Source organism: Pieris napi, chromosome 12, assembly GCF_905475465.1.
Source record: "Pieris napi chromosome 12, ilPieNapi1.2, whole genome shotgun sequence".
Classification (NCBI taxonomy): Eukaryota; Metazoa; Arthropoda; class Insecta; order Lepidoptera; family Pieridae; genus Pieris; species Pieris napi.
The window spans coordinates 1,788,121-1,804,047 of record NC_062245.1 but is presented as its reverse complement, the minus strand read 5'-3'; the positions used below and the strand labels follow the sequence as shown (position 1 = coordinate 1,804,047).

General features: G+C 32.4%; 1 protein-coding gene across 2 annotated transcripts in view; it reads right to left on the bottom strand.

Moving 5' to 3' along the window:
* The window catches only part of LOC125054274, a 183,617-nt gene that overhangs the window by 120,975 nt on the left and 46,715 nt on the right, over positions 1 to 15,927 (bottom strand). The window contains exon 2 of one of the 2 annotated variants that reach the window (XM_047656032.1): positions 812 to 839. The exons of the other annotated variant lie outside the window; for it this stretch is intronic. The gene's annotated coding sequence lies outside the window, so the exon portion shown is untranslated. The remainder of the gene's footprint in view (positions 1 to 811; positions 840 to 15,927) is intronic. 2 annotated transcript variants of the gene reach the window in all.

The following is a 15,927-nucleotide window of genomic DNA, read 5'->3' as shown; positions in this document are numbered from 1 at the left end:
TTGTACAGCGGAGAACGCAAGTTGCGGCGTTAAACATTTTAGAATTCTATTACGAGCTTTATAAAGTTAATAATGATTTGACACCTGATTTGGATTCAGATGAAGTGGCACACTGTACGCCTCACATTTAGCCCAGCGGGTGTTTCGAACAAGTAAACTAGTATCTTACTAACGTAATAATCTAAGTATCTCTCGACCATGTTAACAAGACACTTTGCATCTCAAATCCAGAGCACTCGACTATCGTAAGCACGAATATTGGGTGTATTCGAAGTGTAATTTGAGTGTCTAATTTAATTGGACGTCAACATTAATTCATGCGTTCGATGATTGCTCACGATCGGGACGATTATGACGTTACATATAATAATTAAAGATCTGACTTTTTATGACCTCGAGTTAATGAGTAGACGCCTCTAAAGTTTACGGACCGATAACTACGGTTTATTGATACTTATAATTAAAATTTTCAACCCTTTTTCACACACAGATTTTTTATGTTAACACACTCGTTATCTTCTGATGTTTTAAATTTAGAAACTATGAAATAAAATTCTTGCTTTAGATGTCGAAACTTTATTATAATGATAAGAAGTGTTTATTTATGAATTCATTGAAGTTCACCACGTGCATAATACTATATCTATGGCAATCTTATCGAAAATATAAGAGAATTTTGGTAAACATAAATGTTACAAAAATTTAAAAAAAAATTACTAAAAAAACAGTGAATTAGATAGCACATAACAATGTTCTGTTTGAAACTGAATTTTATTTTTTATAAAAAGAAATAAAAAACATTCATACTTACAATTACAATTTCTGTAGAGCCTGTAGTAGGTACCTGGAAAAATAAAAATATTTTTTTATAAAATCTAAAAAGTAATTCAACATCTGATTAACATATTTATTTCCCAAATATTTTTAAAATATTCCTAGTCGTCCGACGTAGTACTTTAAATGACAAATATTTTATAGATCTGTTGACAGTATTGTTGTTACTAACGAGAAGTTTATAAATAATTTATGCTCTCATAAAACGTCTTAATTAGAAACGTAAATTATAACTTGGATACAATAACATATTCCAATCACACAATCAGCAATAATTTATATTTAAATTCTTCGATTAGCATCAAAAGAGAACCGATGAAATGTAACCAATTCAAGAGAGGCATTAATGCATAGCGAAACTTGTTTAAAGGCAGCGTTTCGTTAGCAGCGAGAAGCGTTTTTAAAAACACGAGCGATTTTATGAGAATAAATGTTCCAATGTAGATATGGCATTTTATGTTTAATTTTATAAATGATTTTTGAATTGTTAAATAAACACATATAGTTACGCCGTTATATTCAACTGTACAATTATAATTGATAAATCGTTTAAAGTGGTTTTGTGACTTTTATTTATTTTCGACATAAGGACAAGAATCAGGTCTACTACAACTATAAAGCAGTTATTGTTTAGGGGTTGTCATGTTAATGATTTGACGGACGGAATTTTGACGGAATTTTCGGCAATGCCTTCCAAAAACTAGCTTAATGTGATCTTCATAGCCCGTGTTAATTAACTATCGTTCAATATATTTAATTGCTACTGCGATAACAACACTGAACAAACATCACTGCACATTGCACAAGCTGCTCAACAGTCCGGCGTATGGAGCATCCAGATACAAAAAACTACGTGTTTCTGATAAAAACTTCATTGCTTCAGTTCCTCGAACAGAGTCTACATGGAGAATCCATGCGAACGGATAGTTCAGCAACTACAAACAAAGAAATAATAATGAAACAGTTTTGCAGCCTGCGACACCAGGTAGTATAGTCCCAATAAATTTCAGTACATACTTGTCTAATGTCTATAATAAATTTTAAAAAATGGATTTAAATCCCTCAAGACCAATCAAAGCAAATAAGAAATATTGTTATTCAAATGCGCTTCAAAGTATATAAGACATGTCAGAGTCGAAAAAATATTGTACTAAAAAAATTGAATTTAAAACTGTACTTAATCGCTGCCTCCTCTTACTTTGAACAGCTTACCGCGGTTCTAATATGAAGTTCGACTACAAGCGTGAGATTAATCGAAATCGAATCTTAGAAGTCTGTGCTGAGTTCCTAATGTTTGTTTGACTTGTAAATTAGATTCGCTGTCTGCAATATTATGCATAGATTTTATTCCCATCGGATTCTGATCTATTATATTAGTTACCTAGGCTTTAGGGACTTCTGTAAAATTTCTTACAATCATGAAAATAACCATTATTCTATGAAATTAAATAATGTGTTTTGGGACCGAACTATAATAGATAAAGGTACAAAAAATAATAACAATTTTATTAAAACACAAAAACAATAAGGAAATGAAGGAATAGTGACACAAATCCTGACGCTAAATTTCAGAGACAATATCGGACGATAGGACTTAAGACTATAGTAATACTAGCTGACCCGGCAAACGTTGTTTTGCCATTTTATTCGTTCAATAAAAATAACCATCTACTATAATAAAAAATAGGGGTTGATCGTGTATGAAAATTAAGGGTTGTATGTATTTTTGTATGCTGTATCATAAAAAAATAAAAACAAAAAAAATTGTCTAAAAAATAAAAAATAAATGTAGGGGTGTAACCCTTAATATTTAGGGGTTTGAAAGATAGAAGCCGATACTCAGATTTACTGAATATGCATACAAAATTTCATAAGAATCGGTTGAGCCGTTTCGGAGGAGTATGGGAACGAAGACTGTGAAACGAGAATTTTATGTATTAGAATTGTATGTACTTTCTACAGAGAAATAGAAAAAGAATACAGATTCTAAACTAACAACAAAATATCTTTGGCAACATTTATTTTATAAGAAGTATGAAAAAGCATATTGAATGAATAATTTAAGTACAAAACTAACTTCCTCAAATCGAAGTTTCTCACTTATCCATCGTTCTCTCATCCAAGTTGAGTCTGCAACAGTCAACATTCAAACTTGTTTGTAGCTATGCAATTAAGTACATTGTTATAATCGGATTGAATCGATCCTACCTTACAAGATTAATATTTCAACACCTGCTTATTTATAGTTTATTGCATTTTTGTTATAGATCAATTACGATTACAATGTTTAATCAACGAAAGTAAAATAATATATTAAAACTGTGTTTACTTCACTTTGGGTAAAAAAACTACGCTTTGACACAGCTTAGTCATAGTTTGGTAATTTCAAGTGTGCTGCCGGCTTATGTCAACATTATAACTATTCAAACTTTATTTATTTATATATTTTATTTATTTATTTATTAACACTTCTTTGCATATACATTAATATAGTACAATTGACATAATTAAATAAAAAGGAGAGCAACTGGCGGCCTTATCGCTTTCGAGCGATCTCTTCCAGGCAACCACTGTGAGAATTTTTTTTTTTTAAATTACATAAGATAGGCAAGAAGTGCAAAAATACATGTATTACATTTAGTTGGAAACAAGGAACAAAAAACAAACTAAACTAATAAAGAATACATGAAAAACAAAAAAAAAAAGTTCACATGAATCATTTTTAATTTCTTAAATTAAGATCAGTATACGTATACTTTATTGCAATAATAAAATAAATGTTTTATAGATATTTGTCTGCTTAGCCTAGCTCTTCGAGCTCAGAAGTACTAGGCTTCTAGCCCTGTTAAGGAGGTCAAATAAAAATTCAAAATACAATCACTCCTGCTATGAGTAAACAAACTGTTAAGGTAGGAACTGACCAACGTTACGAGGTGTAATGTAACATGTAATGTAATGTCACACAGCGAGCATTCGTGCAGTCAGTACGTCGTGTTACGGGGAAACCAGCGAGCAACGAGCCGCTCGTTGCTCGCTTTGAGTGCTCCACCCGGCTGTCGGTTTTTTGGCGAATCCTTTGACTGTTACGCGGTTCAGTAATTACGCGTCGCACATCGCGAGTGATCATGATTATGATTTTCTATAAATTGTGTCTTTTTTAAGTACTTTTGGTCCAATTAAATTCAACAGTTCTTCAAAATCGAGACCTGCGTACAAAGTTTTTATACTGTCCAGTAATCATTTGGTTTTTAATATTGCAATCAATAACAAACCACCTCATACGCCTGTGTTTTTAAATAAGTTTTATGTCCAATAACATTTTCTCTTCTTCTTAATTTGGATGAAACAATAATTAAATAGAATGAAAGATATCAACATTATCACTATCACATCTCGTGAACACTGGCGGCGAAAGTGGAGCACAGAGTTTTGACGAGCATGTTACGCCGATTTTAGAACACAGCGTAACATGCTCGATGCGTAACACGCTCGATGCGAATGCTACATTACACCTCGTAACTTTGGTCAGTTCCCACCTTTAGCGGTTTGGCAGGATTTCAGGATGCTATTCCTTAAAACTAATTGTTAAATTTCTCTCAAGCCTTTAGCCAGTTCGTGTCATTATCAAGTTTTTATAAGTTACATGTCTCTGTTCAATTTTAAATACCGACTGTATCTTATTACGCGTTAGGCTAAAGGTGGGAACTGACCAACGTTACGAGGTGTAATGTAACATGTAATGTAATGTTAGACAGCGAACATTCGTGCAGTCAGTACGTCGTGTTACGGGGAAACACGACGTAACACGACGTACTGACTGCACGAATGCTCGCTGTGTAACATTACATTACATGTTACATTACACCTCGTAACGTTGGTCAGTTCCCACCTTAAGAAACGCACGATTAAAGATTTAATAATAAAAGTATCAAATTATATACACTAGTAATCCTGAAGATGGCGAAACAATAGGGTTAACAAAGTTAGGGAAATATTATGTGATGTATTTTAAATAGTTATCGTGTCACTTACTTAGTTGTATTTTTTTTTATTTCTAATTGATTTTTTTTTGAGAAACTTATGCTTGCATTAATTGTCACACATTTTAGATGTAAGATTTTGTAAAATAATTAGTAAATTTAGGACTGTGTGTGATGTCGTAAGCTTGATAACTAAATAAATAAACTGCTAAATGTAACGTGCATATGTGCATATGCGTATACGCATATATTTAACATTTACGTATTAGTAGTAAAAGAATCTTATAAAAAAAAATCTTCCAAAGTTATCCTTTGAAAAGTCATCGGTTTTCGGCATGGAATTTCACGAAGTGTGGCACTTAAATTAACTAAAGCTGTTGGATTCCTAAAATAAAGAAATATAATAATTGTAACTTTTCCTTGCAGTGAAGTCGAAGACACCTTCCAGCTCTTGATTAAGCTGGTGGGGCTCCTTGAACCTCAAGTCCTACTCGTAGGCCTCTGTCTGCTACTGTAATGCTCTATATATTTATACGTTTATATAGTAGATACAACTGTTGGACGTAGGGACGCGTGGTTGTTAGTCTTCGCCCTAACATAATATATACGTAGTTCACTTATTACAGTCATAAATGTATAAAGATATTATTGTCTATGGGCGAAAAGTTTTGGCCTAGTGATTTCAGCATCCGTCTCACTTCCCTGACGTAATAAGTACCAGTTCACCAATGGAGTTACTGTTTATGTGCGCATCTAACACTTGTTCCAACAGTGAGGAAATCTTTAGTAAGGATACGCATGTCTCAAATCCGATAAACCAAAATAAATTTATCAAATAAACGTATGCATCTGTGGCCAAGACATTTAAGGTTGTAGAGCCACTGGATTACTATTATTATTATTATTAGAAAAGCTGTGGGGCATCCAGTTTCATAGCCACACAAAAATCATAAGATTTCTCATCAGCAATCTCCGACATTCCCAAGTATTGAACGGGAACCAGTTTTGAACAAAAACGATCCGCTCCCGGCATTTATAATACTTTTTGTCACCTGTCCCTTAGCTATAATATCATACAGACATTCCATACGCAGTACTAGCAGCAGTTCTTGCAATCATCTCATTCATAATTTCATTAACTATAGACCTTAATGATTCACTTCCTCAAAACTAATTCTTATTTTATTCCGCTATTTCGTAATACATTTTTTATTATGAGATGTACTTAGATGTTATATGCTAAAATATTTACGAAACTCGTGTGTTTTAGTGGTCGTCTTCTGTCTTTTTTTTTCCTACAATAAAGTTGACAAAAGAGAGTGCGACTTCATATGAATAACAATCTAGGCTATACAATAATTATGGCTATAATATTCGTCAACTGGTAAACCATTAAATAACTTACACTTTTTTTTATAATTTTACGTAAATTAAAAACTGTTCCTTAGGAAGTAAGACCGAGAGTTTTTTATGCCGGCTTTTTCTCTCGGCCTCTGTCTTCTTTGCCGATGAGTAGGGATGCCTACAAATTCAAATTTAATGACGTGGAATAAGTGATACATGTATCTTACGTTCCATAATAAACATATTTTATTTTATTTTTATTTTAAGAGACTTTATAAGACATATGTATATGTACTTTAATTTGCTGGGACTATATTTCATGGGATTCCGAACCATCTGATGTCGCAAGCTGTGCTAAGCAAAACTAATTCGTTTTTGGGTGTCTCATTAACGATTACTTACAATCTTACTAATCTAAGCTACCTTAATTTATTTTAACAAGATATTTCTACTATAATCTATGAGCTTTTGAGAGAAGCTCGAACAGAGTAAAGTGAGAACCAGCAAGAAACTCCGAAAAATCAAAACTAAGCTACAGCTGTGACAATCGATTTAATTAAATCGTGACTAACCCTACGGCAAACAACAGCTATGCCATGCGCATACGCATTCTTCAAAAAGTCCTCCTATTTATCATTTTATTTATTTGCACGTCATAACAAATGATGGTAAAAAGTTCAACATTTGTTTCTAATTAACCGTTGAAATATTCACTGTATATATCTCCTCGGCTCGGGTGTCTGTCTGTGCGTAATTAATAACTACTGAACGTTGTTTCAACACATGGGAGAGTTAGCTTTCAGATTTATTACGTTAATATTTTCTTTATTATTATAGTGTTAAGTGGTGCGGTTACGAGATTTGCGGCATGAATAACGCATGATAACATTTTCTCATGATAGTCCTTGAGGTTAGCAAATCAAGGTCCGTAACAGCCGCAACGCTCGGACGACTTAACGGGCTATTACGCTAAAAACATAAAATCGACTCCTGCGCATCAAAAGAGAAAGCGATTTTTTTAGAAGTGCAGCCTTGCGATTCTGTAACTCACTTTTCGAACTCACACAGCGGTGTTCACAGCGGCGGTCGCGCTCAAATCAGTCGTAAAGCAGTCATTTTACGATTTGGCATTCTGATAAACAATAAACTACAAACTCCCTCCATATCGCGGCTTGTTTATCTTGAGATTTTAATTTGGATATTATTAGATCCCAGGTGTTTGACAATTTTAAGCCGTCTTCTCTATTGAAATTATAAATTACTTACTACTTTAACTATTTATTATAAACTTAAAATTATGTAAAATAATTGTAAATTTATAACAAAACATAACTTCAAATCCGTTAAAAAAGTGTTTTTCTAAGAAATAATATTCTTAGTGAAAGTTAGACTTAAATGTGCATTTTGGAGTCTATCATACATTTTTATAGAAAGGCTTTTTTTTTGTTTCTCTCTGTCCACTCTGTCTCTAAGAAACACACGAAACGTCATATGAAAAATAAATTCGCACTTAAATTGAAATAGCTAATGGATTAGTACGTTACTGTAAAATCTATTGACCGACCAGAGTACAAAAATAAACACAATTACGGCGTCGGTATGTGTTTTATCAAAGACAGGGCTGCCGGTCACCTTTATTGATAATGGTCAATATTTGAAAACCCATCAGACAAGAAATGGACTCCTCACTTTACTAAAACAACAATATTATTTCCCTGTTAGCATATTATTTTTGATGACTCACAGCTTGGTGTCTAAATAATATAAGTACAGTGTAAACTCTTTATAACGAATTTCAATGGTTTCAAGGAAGCATTGTTTTTTTGGTTATAGTGAGTATTCGTTATAGGGAGCGTGGAGAAAAAAAAACAAAATTTGACCAATTACAATAATTTCTAATTTCATTACTATTAATAGGTAAATTATTCTTTTCTTTTACTCCATCTTGACGGTTTCAAAGTTTTCTCACGACTGATAATACACGATAGGTGACGGTGGTGCGTTTAGTAACTGAGACCAAAATTTCCTACAGGCAATGTAGTCTAAGTATGGCACGCGTGTTAATACAATTAACAAAAACAAAGGCGAGAAGGCTGTTTATGACCTCAGGTGTCTTTCTTAGAATTTTCGGCACCTCAAAAAGTTGGTTTTGTAAGCTGATTATAAAAACAATTACACTTAAGAATGATGTTGTTTTCTAAATCGTTACAGCGAGTGGCTGTTGCGTTATAAAGAGTGATTTAATGTATACGTTATAGAGAGTACACTGTATTTTGACTACCAAAAACATGTAAGATTATAAAGAGAGACTAAGTCTCTTTCAACGGTATAAACTTTTAGGGTTTCAGTTATCTGATTGACGAACTAAAACTGTAATAAAAAAATAAGGTCACAAAATATTGAACATTTGTAGTTTGGATGGCATTGTACCGGTTTCGCACGTCTGGTTAAAAAAATAAAAAAATAAAACATACTACGTTACTTATAGACAATATATAGCATTCTAAAGGTCTCCGGTCTCTTGGATTGAATACCTTGGCAAACCCTGTGGGTCTAATGTCTTGAGGACTCAGGTGTTTTAAGTGGATGGCGTTCACACAAATCTTAATAATCTCAATATATATAAATTACGTGTCACGTTGATTGTCCGCTATGGACTCCTAATCTACTGAACCGATTTCAATCAAATTCGCACACCATCTGCAGTTTGATCTAATTTAAAAGATAGGATGGTTTACATCTCAATTTATGCCCGCAATATTATTTTATTGAAAATTATTTGTTAATTATTTGATCGTCACAACTCTAACAGATGGCGCTGTGTTGAAAGTACCAACGTTTCACATAAGCTACAATTGAATGTCATTACCACCAAAAAAGCATGACTGGTGTTCTCCTACCGTTTCCCTTGAATAGTTTACTACTATGTAATACATATAACAAAAACCTTAGCCACAGCAACGCTTGGCCGGTCTGCTAGTATTAGTATATATTGAAACATTTTAAACAAGACGTATCAAGCAATGGTTGGCTACAATTCACTGGACACCAGATTATCCGGAAGAGACAAATGGGATCAATGTCAAAACTCCATTAAAGATGCTCCAATAGAATCTCCTTTATCGCATACATTAAAATTTGACAGTGCATTAGTAGAAGGATATTAAGTTAACCGTGTAGGTGGGATCAAAAGAAAACATTATGCGTTAGTCTTAACATTTACGATAACGCATATTATAGAAACGCCTTTGCTTTAAAACTTAAAGATTACAACTTTATTTACTGCCTCAAAACGATTGATAATCCATGTCTTAATTAACCTAGAGTGTGGACGGTTTTAATCGAATGTCTATCGTGTAAGCTAATTTCAACTTTGTATGGTTGAAATAAGATTCATTTTAGAAGTCATGCGAAACGGCAATTTTAAAGCAATAATTATTATAACTGAGAAATCAATGGAGGCGGTTTCTTACATGTGTTTTCGACCATTTGCTAAGGATTAAAGTTTAAGATTTTACTGCTATTCGAATATTTAGGTTACACCATACATTTCATATGATTCGGTGTATTAATTTAGTTAACGAATTACATAGGTTAACGGACCTTTATCATTGTCCGTTGAGTGAACTGGCAAAAGTTCTATTATTTGTTAGTGCCCATAGTACTAGTTAGTTATGTATTTTTTATTATGTAATTTTGTTTTTCCTAATTAATTTCGTATGTTTTTTCTTTGTTTCGTCTGTAAATTTTATTCACTTTTTGTGCACTCTTGCCAATTTCGCCTGTTAGGGTAGGAGTGTTTGTATATATAAATTAAATTAATTAATTAATAAAAAAAAAAACAGTAATTTCACAAATAATTTCATAAACAAAGTTAAAATGAATTATTGTATATATAACGGTTTAGGTGTCGCACACAATACATTAAATTATTATTTATTTATTTGCATATCAGTATTCCTACAGCTACTTATTATAAAATATCTAAACAATTAATTACATTATACACAAAAGCCAAAAACGCAATGCACGTTCAACCATAAACACAAAATTAATCGTCATGATATGTTTAATATTAAAGAGAAACGTATATACTATTATAATATTAGCCTTATATTATTAACAGCACGTAATGAGCGTTAGATTTTTAAATTGTCTCCATATTAATCTAAAGGAATAAAATTAATTAAAACTACTAACTAGAACGATTCCATTCAAAACAAACACAATAAATCTAGAGAATGGAGTCATAAATAAATCTATTCGGAGTAAAAGGTCGGACACATTAATGACACGGACTTTATATAAAGTCACCTGCAATAATATTTAAGTCCATTTTGTTTCTACTTTTGTTAAGCTTCGACACTTGGTAATAAACGAGGTGGCGGATCGTAAAATCGCCTTTATCGGCATTTGTTAGCTTGTTTATAGCTTACAGGATTACGGATAGATTGAAACTTTGGAACGATCTCTGTTGAATTCTTTTTGTATTTATCGTATGCCTTATGTGAGCAGAGTTCCACTCTCCAGCTGTCCATAGACTTTCTGTCTATGTACAATACTCGATTGTACGGTGGAATAGAAGAATAGTCAACGACGTGTATCACCGAAGACTGATCACCTGCTTGCGTTGAAAAAAAATAATAATCACGATACAAAAATCTGAGATCAAACGACAAAGTTGTTGTGCTATGTCCTCCCTATATTATAAATTAATATATATTATAACTTGACTTGCATTTGTCTGGTTACTATAAATGCAGTCTGGAACCCAGTGTTTTGTCACACAAGAGATGTAAACAAGGATGGAAGAATACTCAAAGTAGTAGACGAATTTTGCTCTATTTATTTCGTAATCCTACAGCTAACAAAAATATATATAAAAACAAACAATTACAGAAAAAATATAGCCAAAGATGGAATAATATTTACAAAAAGGTTGAAACATTTACATAATTCAATACACTTAACTCGTATGTACGTGAAGGTGTGTATGAGCTCCTGGTAAAGCATAATAAGGTTTTTTTAAAAAAAAATGGGCCTATGTTAAAAAACAGTCTTGCTTTGACTCCCTAATACTAATCTCTTTATATAAAACAGAGAAACAGTTACGTATACTTTTAATTGTAAAAAAAAAACACAATTGTACTAAAAAATATTCAGTAAAATTAAAAAGACACCAAAAACTGTTAATTCGTCGCACGTACACTTAGTGAAAATATAGATTTATCAAATGAATTTGAGCCGACTACGAAATTCGAAAGCTTAACGTCCAATTTCACAGTTCGGTAAGGTCATAAGAAACCAACTAATTACTAAGCCGATTGGTGTTAATAAAACGCTTCATTTTACGGATATTAAAATCTTTTGAATTTCGTTACTTTATATAGCTTCGTTAACATATTTGACCCTAGCTTTGACGTTTGATTCATACGTTTAACGGAACGTTGAATTCTTAAGATGCCCGTCTATCTTGTGATACCTTTCGTACAATGCCGATCAAGATTCATATGTACTTTGGCATTCTCTTTAATCTGACATCTACCGTTATTTTTATTATGTTTTTGTTTATGGTCTTAGATCCGATATACAACGACCTTCACCGAGGTGCTTATTTAATGAAACGTAAATATAATCCATATATATGGGTTGCCTAGCAAATTTCAGTCCAGAGTATTTTAATTAATATTAAAAAAAAATAATTTTTTAAACATTTCACCGGTATGATTATTAGATAAATTCTATACCAATCGAAAGTATGAAGCCCATAGAATATGCAAACGTTAGGTTGTTTTTAATCAATTAATTATTTATGTGTATATTTTTTATGTGACACTTAAGTATATATACATCTTTAGTAAAAAAGAAAGTTATAGTGATACATATATAATACTACCCTGATTAAAAATATTGATTGAAAAAATTAAAAAAATTTACTACATGCAAATTATAAAAAAATATTTTTTTTTTAAATATTAATTCAACATACTCTGGACTGAAATTTGCTAGGCAACCCATATGGATTATATTTATTGACATATTAAATAAAATATAAAATATGTTTCATTAAATAAGCATCTCGGTGAAGGTCGTTGTATATCGGGATCTTATACTATTATATTATAACTTGCAATTGGTGTTTCTTTTGATAGGTCTTAGATTCTACAGACGAACGTAGAAAAGCCGGGATGTGACTGTTATACTAAACAAGCTATACCTAAACATTGACTTTTAATAAGTGCGTGTAGACTATGTACAAAATGAAATGAACAGTAACTTTAAATATATTTATAAATAAGGAACCACAATCAGTTTTATACTCCAGCGAAACAATTCCAAGTTTGCGGTAACAGATGACGTCAATATTTAATATAAAAAAAAATGAAAATAATAATAATTACCTATCTACTTGATGTGGTAGTGGTACGCTGACTGCTGAAAAGCATTTACCAGCAATCATAGTCAGCGTTGTCAGCATATAGTTATGTAAATAATATATCCTTTTTTTTATAAGTAGATTTAATTCTTCACCTCCGTGGCTTAGTGATTGTTTAACATAGATTATTGACCGCATTTCTCTATCTATCTATCTAAAAGACCTCGGGCGTTGGCGTTCTAAACGGATAAAGATTTTTTTTTACCTTATACAGTAGCGGTATAACCTCTTAAATCTCACCCAAGTAACAAATAATAATAATAAAATAATTCTGCCAGTATTTCATGTTTCTTCGGGTTTTCCCTTTCAAGTAGAAAATTTATGTTCAAATCTAACAAACGTTGTAATTATTTGTGGTGAAGACATTCAGTGTTAGTTGCGCACTTAAATGGAACAAAAAAAATACACGTCGATGAAATTCTCCCTTTTTAAAGTCAGTTAAAACACACACAACCTTCTACAAACACAGTTCAAACTATAAATCTTAAGTAAATTCTAACAATCTTAAAGTCGAAATTAAATCTAGCATGAAGTTTTTTCTGGTCAATCACCGACCTCAACCCGTAACTCGATACAATTCATCGGTATTCCATCAGACAAATACGAGAGCAAACAAACTAAATCGACGTAAACGTTCAAAAAACGCACGAGCTCGTAGATAAAAACATCACAATGACATCTCGATCACGATTCGATCGCGAGAACACGAATGAAATCCAAGACGAGATGCGGACAAGGTCACGGCTTGTCGAAGATTAATGTTGGGGCCAATTCGAAACAGGATAACGAAAGATTCGAAATTGATTTGAAACGAGAATAAACAAACGGATCGAATTTTGCATTGATTTGGCCGCGTTTGATGGAAGATACTTTATGATAGATCATTCTCTTGGGTCCATTTCGGACGTAAGCCTCCATGATCCGTCATTGATCAAGCGTATTTCTTCTTTGAATCTTATCTATAGCTAGGACTTAAAATAACTGTGCTAGTTTATAATCATGTAAAAAAAATCGAATATGACAGAAATCAAATTCAAAATAATTCAAAATTGATGATTGATTAATAACAGTCCATTGAAATGTTACAATTTGAGGGTTAAACTGAATATTGTTAGAAGACGCAATTTTATTTAAGGAGTATTTACGGGGGGGGGGGGGGTCAATACAAGGCCGGCCGCCATCTTGGAAAAAGGGGTGAAAACACGTTTTTGGCTATATTATCTTCTAAACTATCCATTGTACAAAAAAATTGTGACATATTTCGTAGCAAATCGCTTTGCCTACAATTATGTCTATGTGAAAAAATCCTTTTTTGCTTAATACCTTTTTTCTTTTGATTTTATTAAAAAATTATGTCAGAGCAATTTTGTTGAGGATCTCTTTCTGAAGATTTAATAAATAATAATAAAATGAAAAGCAAAACCTATTAAATGTTTTTATTTCCTATAGACAGATATACTATTAGCGATATGGCCGCTCTATTTATTATTTAATAAAAAAAAGTCTTTTATTTCTTACAGCTTATAAAACAGAAAGTTAGATTAGATTAAGTTAGTTTACTTACATACAATTATTAGTTTTGTTCGTAATTAAGTTTGGATCCTAAATTTACTTGTGTTAGTTTTTCCTTAACCCTACACTATTAAACTATTATTCTTCATTCTGTAAGAACTCCTATTTAGGTGAAGGCATTATTTATTATTTAATTATTCTAATAGTAATTTAAGACTTCTAAATAAAAGTCCCATAGCATTATAACTAAGTGTAACTCAAGAAGTAGAATTCTCGCGTTTTAATTTTACACAAACTTTTTTTTTAATTCGGTCCAAGCGCGGGTAATTCTTGGCAGCCAGTAATTTGAATCAAATGAAAAATGGACCTCTTTGATAATTGAAATATTACTAATCCACATTCCAAATTCAAATAATTCTAACCCTAAGGATATAAACGCTAGTGAGGTTACAGATATATTTTATTTTACTCAAAACTCAAGTAAGAAAAGCCAATATAAAATCTCTCAACAATATATTTAGTTGCAGCCTTAATATAAATTGTATGTTATATTCAATCTACGAAAACGTTTTCCCAAAACAGTTGCGTCGAACCGTGAGTGAATAGCTTTTGGCTAACTTAGTTTTTTCCCCATCACTCTTTGTTCATGGTATAGTAATTGCCTCGTTTCCGCAAATTTGGGGTATCAACGTCTTAGATTGTTTTCTTTATAAATGTCAAAAACATGACCCAATTTTCTACATTTATGTTTAAAAATATTCGACCTTTACTAAGTATTATTTCGTCTAGCTATCAGGCTTATCTTTGTCTGCTACATACAACAGTGGCGCTACAACCTTTTTAGGTCTGGGTCTCAGATTTCTGAATCTGTTTCATGATCATTTTCGAGGTGATCAGCCTCCAGTGCCTGACACACGCCGTTGACTTTTTGGGTCTAAGACATGTCGGTTTCCTCACGATGTTTTCCTTCACCGTTCGAGCGAATATTAAATGCGCACATAGAAAGAAAGTACATTGGCACAGCCGGGGTTCAAACCTACGACCTCAGGGATGAGAGTCGGACGCTAAAGCCACTTGGCCAACACTGCTCTATACATAATCTACCAATAACTTCACTTTTGTAATCAATATTTAGAATTTAATTTATTTAGGGTTTTATTCGTTATATATAGTAATTAAACATATATTGTTTTGCATGTGTAAATACAAGGCAGTACCTAACTATCGATATTACAAAATTCATCAAAGTCCGTTCTAAATGTCAAAACCGTCAAACTCGTTTTAGGACGATTAAAACGAGCGTGGAGATCTAAATACGTATGAAACCCATCCCATCAATTCAGGAAACATCCAATATCTTGCACCAAGTAACTTTTCAACTTGTCAAACGAGTAAGGCAATTACAAAGAAAGCGTTCGAATAACAGGTACATTTTCGTCGTCCATTAGAAAAATTGCCCGTTCGATCCGAAACGGTCTCGGAAACAAAATGAAGAGATTAACGTAAAATTGGTGTTAGCGGGGAGATCACTTAATCGTTAGGGAACAGGTTTTTTCATTTAACGATTGATGTGTTGGTTGAGACGTTGAAAAATGCGAGATTGTACCGCCACTCTCTTAGCTGATAACTAGGCTCTTAACTGAAGGTTCTTTATGGGTGTTTTGTTAAAACATTATAATTAAGTAAGGGTATTACACAAAATCCACTTGGGAGTACCCGTAGTGCCTGAAACCGTACAGTAATATATATTCAAAACATTTCAGTACAGTACAGTAATATATATTAAAAATAGGTGAGTACGGTACAGTAATATATGTTTAA